A 9,174-nucleotide genomic window follows, 5' to 3' on the forward strand; every position below is an offset into this window, starting at 1 on the left:
ACAATATTTTTCTTAATTTACTGCCAGAAGCACCTGTATAATATTTTCCTTCTTGGGGTACCTGGGTGGCTCAGTCAATTAATTAGCCAACTCTTGGTTTTCTGCTTAGGTCATGGTCTCATGGATTGTGGGCTTGAGCCCTGGGTCAGCGCAGAGTCTGCTTGGGATTTGCTGTCTCCCTCTCTCTCCCCCCCCCCCCCCCCCTCAAAAAATAAATAATTAACCATTTACAATATTTTCCTTCTCTTTTGTCTAGATACCCTTCTTTATATGACAATGAGATTTTCATAGGTGATAATATATACACGCCCATATATGGATACATGTGTGCATGTATTACATATATCTATATTTATATACCATCTCTCCACTTACCTTCTGGATACTATAAATATATTTTTTATACATAGCTCACTGCAATCACTGGTGAGATTTTGAGCACTACTTTTAATAAGAATATAGAAAACCTAACTATTTATTCTCCACTGTCACCTGGGGGCTCAGCTAGAGAGGTGCAACCAGATAGTTTCAACCAAAGTCTGTGAAATATGCTGAAGACAAAAGATAGGAAAAGTCCTTTTTAGTAACCTATTACACAAGGGTTTCTCAATTTTGCATGTTGACATTTGGAGCCAGAAAGTTTGCTATTGGAAGCTGTCTTGGGCACTGTAGGATGTTCAGCAGTGTCCCTGTCCTCTACCTACTAGATGCCAGTAGACAACCAAAAATGTCTCGAGACATTGCCAGATGCTCCCTGGGGGGTCACAGTTGTCCCGGTGAAAGCCATTGTGTCACATTAAGTGTATGTGGTCTTTGGTTGATCTATGCAGGCTGTGAATTTGTGGCTCAGGATTTTTAGGTATCTTTTCCAGTCTTGCTCTTGGATAGAGGCTTGACTTTTATTTCTACAAGAAGCGACGTGGGGTTGAAATGTCCCAGCACCTCTTTGCTCTCCTGGCACGGTGGTTCTGACCTAGAACCTCTCTCTGTTGCCAGAGCTTGTGGCAAGCTGGTAAACTCTGAACTCTCAGAAGACGGACCCTGGGGGGTGAGGGGATGAAGTATATCCACAGAAGCTTGAAGAGTGAGGAGGGTTTGAGTATGAGAGCCCTCAACCAATAGATGATTAGGACTAAGGCACAACTTGTAAAAGTTGAACTGATCCTTTGTTTTTTGTATTATTTTGTTTTGTTTTTGTAATGACTACAGCAAGCATTCTATTAGGCAGATTTGTACATTGAACAAACTTGTTACACTAAGAGGTGGTGCAAGCTGGGCACCTGGGTGGCTTAGTCAGTTAAGCGCCTGACTTGGGCTCGAGTCATGATCTCCCGGTCTGTGAGTTCGAGCCCTGTGTCGGGCTCTGTGCTGACAGCTCAGAGCCTGGAACCTGCTTCAGATTCTGTGTCTCCCTCTCTCTCTCTGCCCCTCCCCCACTTGCACTCTGTCTCTCTCAAAAATAAATAAACATTAAAAAAAATTTAACAAGTGGTCCAAGTTGAGAACATAAATTAATTTTAATCATTGTTTAACAAGTACATGACTACTATGAAGACAAACAGGATGCTAGGAATATTTGGAGGGAGTATCTTTAAACTTCCTGACTTAAAAGAGACAAGTAAATCGAATGCCACAGCGAGATACCATTTCACACTCCCTGGGACAGCTGGAATCAAAGAAACTAAAAACAACAAGTACTGGCAAGGATGTGGAGAAATCGGAACCTTCACACAACCAAGTGTGTGTGAATGTGTGTGAACCTTCACACAACCAAAGACATTTTTGGGTGGGAATGTGAAACGGTGCAGCCATCCTCTGAAGGTCAAACAGAGAGTCGCCCCATCACTCGTCGATTCCACTCCCAGATGTACACCCAAGATAATTGAAAACATGTGTCACACAAACTTGTACATACGTGTTTGTAGAAGCGTTATTCCTATTAGCCAAGAAGTGGAAATAACCCAACAGGTGAATGGAGAAATGAAATATAGTGTATCCATATCCGTACAATGGAATATTGTTCAGTCATCAAAACGAATGCGTGCTACCACCGGGATGAACCTTGAAGTCATTGTGTTAAGTGAGGTAAGTCAGACACAAAAGGCCACATCCTGGATGTTTGCATTTATAGGAAATGGACAGAATAAGCAGATCCATGGCCGCAGAAAGTAGATTAGTGGTTGCCAAGGGATGGAAGGAGGAGGGAATTAAGACTGACTACTAATAGGTGTGGAGTTTCTCTTTGAGGTGATGGGAATGTTCTGGAATTAGGTGGTGGGGATGGAGACACAACTTCATGAGTACAGTAAATACCACTGACCTACACTTTAGATGGGGAGTGTCATGTTATGTGAATTATACCTCTTTTTTTTATTAAAAGAAAAAAGAGGGAGCAAAACCCAGAATTGGAAGGGTGCCTGGGCATCATCACATGGTACCAACTTCAAATTTTCCAGTTGAGAGACTGTGAGGATATTGTCCAAGCAATTATCTTTAAAAGCTAGTTTGAAGTGGATTTTTACTTCCCTCGGGACCATTGAGATGTGAGGAGAGCTGACATTAAAAGCAGTGTGAGCCCCACAAAAAGCAATATGGAGCACCTCTGTAGACTCCTTGTTTAAATAGACACGTGTTTATTGAGGACCCACTATGTGCTGGCACTTCTCCAGGCGCTGGGGGTACGATAGGAACTAAACACAACAAAAGTACTCGAGCTCAGTTCTCGGAGAAGTCCTCCCCAGACAGCACATTTCGGAAGCTGTGTTGTCAAGCTAGTGCCCACTTAGAAATCAAAACCGGTTTCATAAGGAATGGTCGAATGAACTGAGCATTTTCACCTTTAGAAAGAGAAGATTGAGGGAGAACAAGATAACTGCCTTGAAAGCTGTTTGGAAGGGAGAGGTGTTTCATTCTCCGCTGCTCCCAAGACCAAGGCTCCCGTGAAAGGGTAGACGTCCGAGAGGTGGATTCGGGCTCTCATAAAGGAAGGAGGGAAACTCTTATCATTGTAGCGAGCATTCTGCTGGGTATTTGCACCTGCATGATCTCAGTTAATCCCCGCAATATCCCTACAAGGTGCGATGATTGGCCCTCTTTTTAAAGACAACGAAAGGGAGGCTTAGCAAGATTATGTAACTACTCCAGGGTCGCACAGCCGGTCAGTGGCCAGATGACGGTCAGACCTCTCCAGGGCTGACCCCACGTGCTTGTCACTGCAGCACGCTGTCCTCCCACGGCCTAACACTTTCAAAAGTGTGCACATTTGTGGAGAGGGATACAGCCTGGGATGTACAGGGTGGACTGGATGACCGAAACTCCTCTCCAGAAATACTGTGACACCTCGCAGTGTGCTCTCACACTGTGACGTATCCCTTGGCTCACTGTGAGAAGGGTCAAAATGGTAAAATGAAATTCACAATTTACAGGTCGTAGGGGGTGAGATGAGATCATGTATGTGCAGAATCCAGCACAGCGACATCAACTCTATTCAGCAAACATTCACCAAGAATCTGCTGCGTGCCAGGTCCTCTGATGCGACACCAGCCTGGTCTTCGTGGCACTTACAGTTTTGTCCGACGAGTAGAGGGCACTCCATGGGACGGAAGGTCCAACTCCTTTCTGCTGGTCCCAACCCAACATCTCCTCCATGTAGGGCAGGCCAGGATCTCCATTTCATACTCATGGATTCGATCATCTGACAAACATTTCCTGGGTGCTTCTGCGCGTCTGACACTGTTCTGGGCACTGGAGATAAAGCAGCGAACAGAATGAGCAAAAATCTCTGTGCGGCTTGCTTTGGTGCATCCAGTAAACAAATACAGATAAAATATGTATTACATTCGGGAGCGAAAAGTGCTATGGAGAAAAAAACTAAAGCCTCGAAAAGGACTAAAGGAGTCCTGGGGAGTACAGAGGCTGCAGTTTTAAGCAGGTGGTCAGGAAAGGCCTGGCTGAGAAGGTAGGATCTTGGCCTGGACTTCAAGGAGATGAGGGAGTGAGCCATGGAGGTACTGGAGGGAAGAGAGTGTGGGGCGCGGAAGAGCAAAGGCAAATGCTGGAAGAGGGAGCATGCTTGGTGTGTGAGCAGGAGGTCGGAAAGGTGAGGGGCATCCAAACTCAGTAGGCGCACGGGGTATAGTGAAGATGTGGACTTGCTCTAAGTGAGATGGAAAGTCACTGCAGGTCTGTCTGCCAAGTTGAGAATGGCCTGCGGGGGAACAAGGGCGTGAGCGGGGAGGCCAGTTTAGGAGACTGGGGCAGGTGGGATGATCCCTGCACCCTGTTCACACCCTTATCCCTGGAATGTGTGAATGGTTACATTACATAGCCAAAGGAGTTTTGCAGATGCAATTAAGGTTATGGACTTAAAATAGAGAGATTATTCTGGATTGTCCTGATGGGCCCAATCTAAACACAAAGGCCCTTAAAAGCAGAGAGCTTTCTTCAGCTGGAGTAAGAGGAAGGTGGCAGAAAGAGAAGGCAGGAAGAGGAAACCATGAAAAGCATCTGAGTCCTGACAAGGACCTGAAGGAAGCTAGAAGAGGATTTTCCCCTCAGAGGCTCCAGATTAAAGCCCAAGCCAATGGACACCTTGATCTTGGTCTCACCGAGACCCTGAGCAGAGAATCTGGCCAAAGCCCCCGGACCTCTGACCTTCACATTTGCAAGATAAGAAGTTGGTGTTGTTTGAAGTTGTTACATCTGCAGTGATTTGTTTAGGCAGCAATAGAAACTGGAACAGGGATTGTTGCAGTAATTCACGTGAGAGATTATGACGGCGTGGGCCCTTGAAGCTAGACTCCAGAGGACTTCCTGATGGCTGCAGCACAGAGAAAGGGAGGAATCAGGAATGACTCAAGGGTTTTCACCTGAGCTATAGGGAAGATTGTGCTGCCACTACCTGAGGTCGAAAGATTACGTGAGGAGCAGGTCTGCGTGGGAAGATGGAGAATTTGGCGGCATCTATGTGAAGTTTGAGGCGCCTGGAAAACATCCAAGTGGAAACGTCTAGGAGGTAGATAGAAAGTCTAGGTTTGGAGACAGGTCTACACTGGAGAAATAAATTTGAGAATCATGAGCATATAGATGATATTTAAAGCCATGAGACTAAGTGGGATTATTGAGGTGAACACCATTCTAACATTATCACCCTCTCCAGAGATTTTAGAATCTCTTCCCCTTAACTATGGGTGGATTCTGTGAACATAGTGAGATTTTTCTCCTATGACTACGTTACAGTATATGGCAAAGGGGATTTTGCAGGTATAACTAAGGTTACTGTGTAGGTCGCTAGGGCTGCCGTAACAAAATCCCCCTGACTGGAAGGATAGAAGTCTGAGACCAGGGTGCCAGCATGGTCAGTTACCAGGGAGAAGTCTCTTCCTGGTTTACAGATGGCCACTGCCTTGCTGTGTCCTTGCTTGGTAGCGAGAGAAAGAAAGCAGCTGAGGGATGGGGTGGGAGGGCACAAAGAGGAAGCCCCCTGGCATGTCTTGTTACAAGGGCACTAAATCCATCGTGAAGGCCCCACCCTCATGACCTCTTCAAGCCCTAATTACCTCCCAAAGGCCCCATCTCCAAATACCATCACACTGGCTAGGGGTTAGGGGCTCAGCATATGAATGGGGAGCAGATACCAACATTCAGTCCATAGTTGTTACTAATCAGCTGACTTCGATTTAGTCAAAGGGGATAATCAAGTGCACCTGACCTAATTCCATGAGCCCTCTGAATCTGGCTCTAGAGGGCAGAGATGGGAGAGGAGAGGAATTTGAAGCAAGAGGGATTACATGCATAAGAAAGTCTCCATCTCTAGCTTTGAAGCTGGAGGATGGGAGCCACATGGCAAGGAATGTAGGCAGCCTGTAGGAGCCAAGGGCAGTTCCCAGCTGAAAACCAGAGGGAGAATGGGGGCCTCAGTCCTACAATCTTGTGGAACTGAACTCTAAAGCTGAGCATGACTGAGCTTGGAAAGCAGGTCTTCTCCAGAACCTGCAGATGAGAACGCAGCCCAGCTGACCCGCTGACTTCCGTTTCTGAGACCCTGAGAAGAGGACCCATCCACACCACGCATTGACTTCTGACCTACAGAACTGTGAGTCGACAAGGGATGTCCATGTAAGCCACTTGGTTTGTGGTAACGTATTATGCCGTAAATAGAAAACTAATACAATCACCAAGGGAATGAGCTTGGACAGAGATGAGACAAGTTTCCAGGGCTGAGCCCTGGGGCACCCTACTGTTTAAAGCTAGTGGAAAGAAGAAAAAACAGAAAAAGGAGATAGGATGGGATAGACAGGAGGAAAGTCAAGAAAGAGTGGGATCCTGGAGGCTGAGGGAAGGAAGTGTTTCTAGGAGGAGGGAGTAATGTTCAATGGAATGGTTCAGAAGCTCACATTGACCCTGATGCTCTGTTAAGGTTGAGAAACATTCTCTGAGAACGTTTCCTGTAGCCTGGGTTCAGGGAGAGAAGAGAATAACCTGATGGAAGAGACTGCCTACCTACCTCTTTATTCTTTTTGTTGTTGTTGTTGTTTGGGGGAGGGGTGGCTTTGAGAGTAAATTCTGGGATTTATAGACAAAGGAGAGGACTAGAAATTCAGCATGGTTACAGGGAAGCTGCCCATGCCCCCTTTACATGGATTCAAATCTCCCTGTTCAAGAAAGTGTTGGAACAATGTCTCAATATTGCATAGTGAAGAAATGACTTCGTAGGCCCTTTGAAAGTAACAAGGTAGATGTTTACCAATCCTCTCTTCTTTGTCTTGGTACAACAGTGGAATCGATTTCCCAGCATGCCTTATTACTAGGTGGAGGTGTTAGCCAGAGAATTATAGGCTAAAGTGATGCCTCCTGTTTCCAGGCATGGGCATAAAACCCCTGCAAATTCCATGGGCTGTCTGGGCCTGTCAGTCAGCTGAATGCAGAGAATCCATAAGGCCCTAGGTGATGGCCCCACTACAACATGGAAGAAGTTTGGGTCCCAAGTCACTACTTAGAGAGGAGCCACATGTCCTGCCTTGGACTGTGATGTGCATGAAAAATTGCGTTGAGCCACTGAGATGTTGGGGGTTTTTTGTTATAACAACTCACATTAATAACCCCAACTAATACAGAAAGGTTCTTCTCATATTGAGTGTTCAACAATCTCCTTCCTTCAGCCCTTTACCCCACAAGATACAGACAAGATATGAGCCCAGAAGATATAATCTCATATTTAAATGTTAAGATTTAGGGTTCTTGGAAGTAAATCTGGCATTTAGATTTGAACTAACTGAAACGCTCACAGTGAGACCACACATAATAAGATCAGAAGAGAAAAGAAAGTTGATTAAAGCTAGAAGTGTTTCCAATTGTTGGTAGGTTCAGAAAGAAGATATTCCAACACAGAGAGTATATTATTACAAACATTTACTGAGGACCAGAGTCTAGGCCAGACACTGGGGAAAGGAGAGGGGGCCATTTTGATATACAAAGCTAAGTAAGATACTCTTCTTTTCACACAGTTGTGTTGATACACACACATACAGAGAATTATTCAATTCAGTGAAGCCAGGAAGTGCCTAATAGAACAAAAACAGCAACAACAAAAATACAATGAGAAACAGAAGGGGAAAAAAGCCAAATGGCATCAGAACTTGGCAGGGTGTGAGATCTAGAAAAAGACAAAATTTGAGTAGATCTTTGAATGATGGGAAGGACTTTGGAGGGGGGAACAAATGTAGAATTACAACACCAGGTCCCGAAAGAGAGTCATTCGATGGGGCGTGTGTATTAGGATGAATGTATGAGTGCTTATGTGAAGTGGGTAGAGACAAGATTGGAAAGATGGAAGGAAGAGTCTGGCTTTTTTTGGGGGGGAGGGGTGCATAAATTCAGGAAATAAACTCTTGAGCTGTACTGCTGAAGTACAGTTTCAAATCCCTCAGTGGGGTTATGGACCTTCCAGAAATCCTCCACTGCAACAGACCGCCTGGCAAGCTGTGAATTCAGAGAGGAGATGGACATTTTTTATCAAAGCCTGAGATGAAAGGCAGAGCAGCAAGCATCACATGGCTTTCCCAAATTTGGCTGCACCTGCAAAGCCATAGGAACTCTTTTCAATTACGGAAGGTAAAAAGACCACTGGTTAAGTCAGGGGCGCTTTAGCCACATTTTCTTCCAGATAACATTGTCTCTTAATACAAAGGAGCCCAGTTGGTAATGTTTTCTTTTAAGATTGGGGGTGTTTAACATAAAACCTATTGAGATGGTCAATACTGAGTTCATCAAATATTTCTGGCTCTCCACCTTCTGGGCACGTGGTCGGGATGGTATTTCTGTGCCCCTTTTGAGGTTTGGTATGGCCACAAGACTTACTTTGACTAAACAGATGTAAGAAGTGATGTGCATAATTTTTAGTGAGGAGCTTTAAGAGCCTGTGTATGGTTGTTATGCTGTGTTCCCCTGCTGAAGCAGTCAGCAAAATAGAGGTCTATTAACATAGAATCTCTATCAGCCTGGGGGCACCTGGGTGGCTCAGTTGGTTAAGTGTCTGACTCTTGACTTTGATGCAGGTCATGATTTCACTGTTCATAGGTTCAAGCCCCGCGTCCGGCTCTGTGCTGACAGCTCAGATTCTGTGTCTCCCTCTCTCTCTGATCCTCCCTTGCTCGCGCGCTCTCTCTCTCTCTCTCAAAAATAAATAAGCATTGCAAAAAAAAAAAAATAGTAAAATTTTAAAAAATTAAAAAACAAAAGAATCTCTATCAGCCTGGATGAGCACACTCCCCCTACTAACCTGAGTCAGAGTGAAAATAAACTTCTGTTGTGTAAACCACTGAGATTAAGGGTTTATAGGTTACTTCCGCGTACTCTGGCTCATACTAACTGATAAACCCATATCGCTGGTTATGAAGATACGTAATTTACATTACAGTGGTTTCCTACACTGTTAAAATAATTTCCCAAGACAATTGCAATTCATTTGAAGGTTGGAGAAAGTCCTAGTCCATTCCAGCTACTAAAACAGAATACCGTAGGCTGAGTGGCTTATAAACAACAGAAATGTATTCCTCAGAGTTCTAGAGGTTGGGAAGTCCGGGACCAACTCTGTGTCTGGTGAGGGCCTGCTGCTTGAGTCACAGACGGCTGTCTTCTGGCTGTGTTCTCCAATGGCAGAAAGGGCAAGGGAGC

General features: G+C 45.1%; 1 long non-coding RNA gene across 1 annotated transcript in view; it reads right to left on the reverse strand.

Annotated features, from left to right (window-relative positions):
* The window catches only part of LOC128314507 (uncharacterized), a 30,973-nt gene extending 22,316 nt beyond the window's left edge, over positions 1 to 8,657 (reverse strand). Inside the window, exons 1-3 of the long non-coding RNA XR_008296233.1 lie at positions 4,901 to 8,657; positions 4,654 to 4,819; positions 3,565 to 3,744 (exon numbers count right to left, since the gene is read on the reverse strand). This is a non-coding gene — a long non-coding RNA (uncharacterized LOC128314507). The remainder of the gene's footprint in view (positions 1 to 3,564; positions 3,745 to 4,653; positions 4,820 to 4,900) is intronic.
* Positions 8,658 to 9,174: the final 517 nt, after the last annotated feature.

Source organism: Acinonyx jubatus, chromosome A1 (assembly GCF_027475565.1).
Source record: "Acinonyx jubatus isolate Ajub_Pintada_27869175 chromosome A1, VMU_Ajub_asm_v1.0, whole genome shotgun sequence".
In the NCBI taxonomy this organism is placed as follows: domain Eukaryota; kingdom Metazoa; phylum Chordata; class Mammalia; order Carnivora; family Felidae; genus Acinonyx; species Acinonyx jubatus.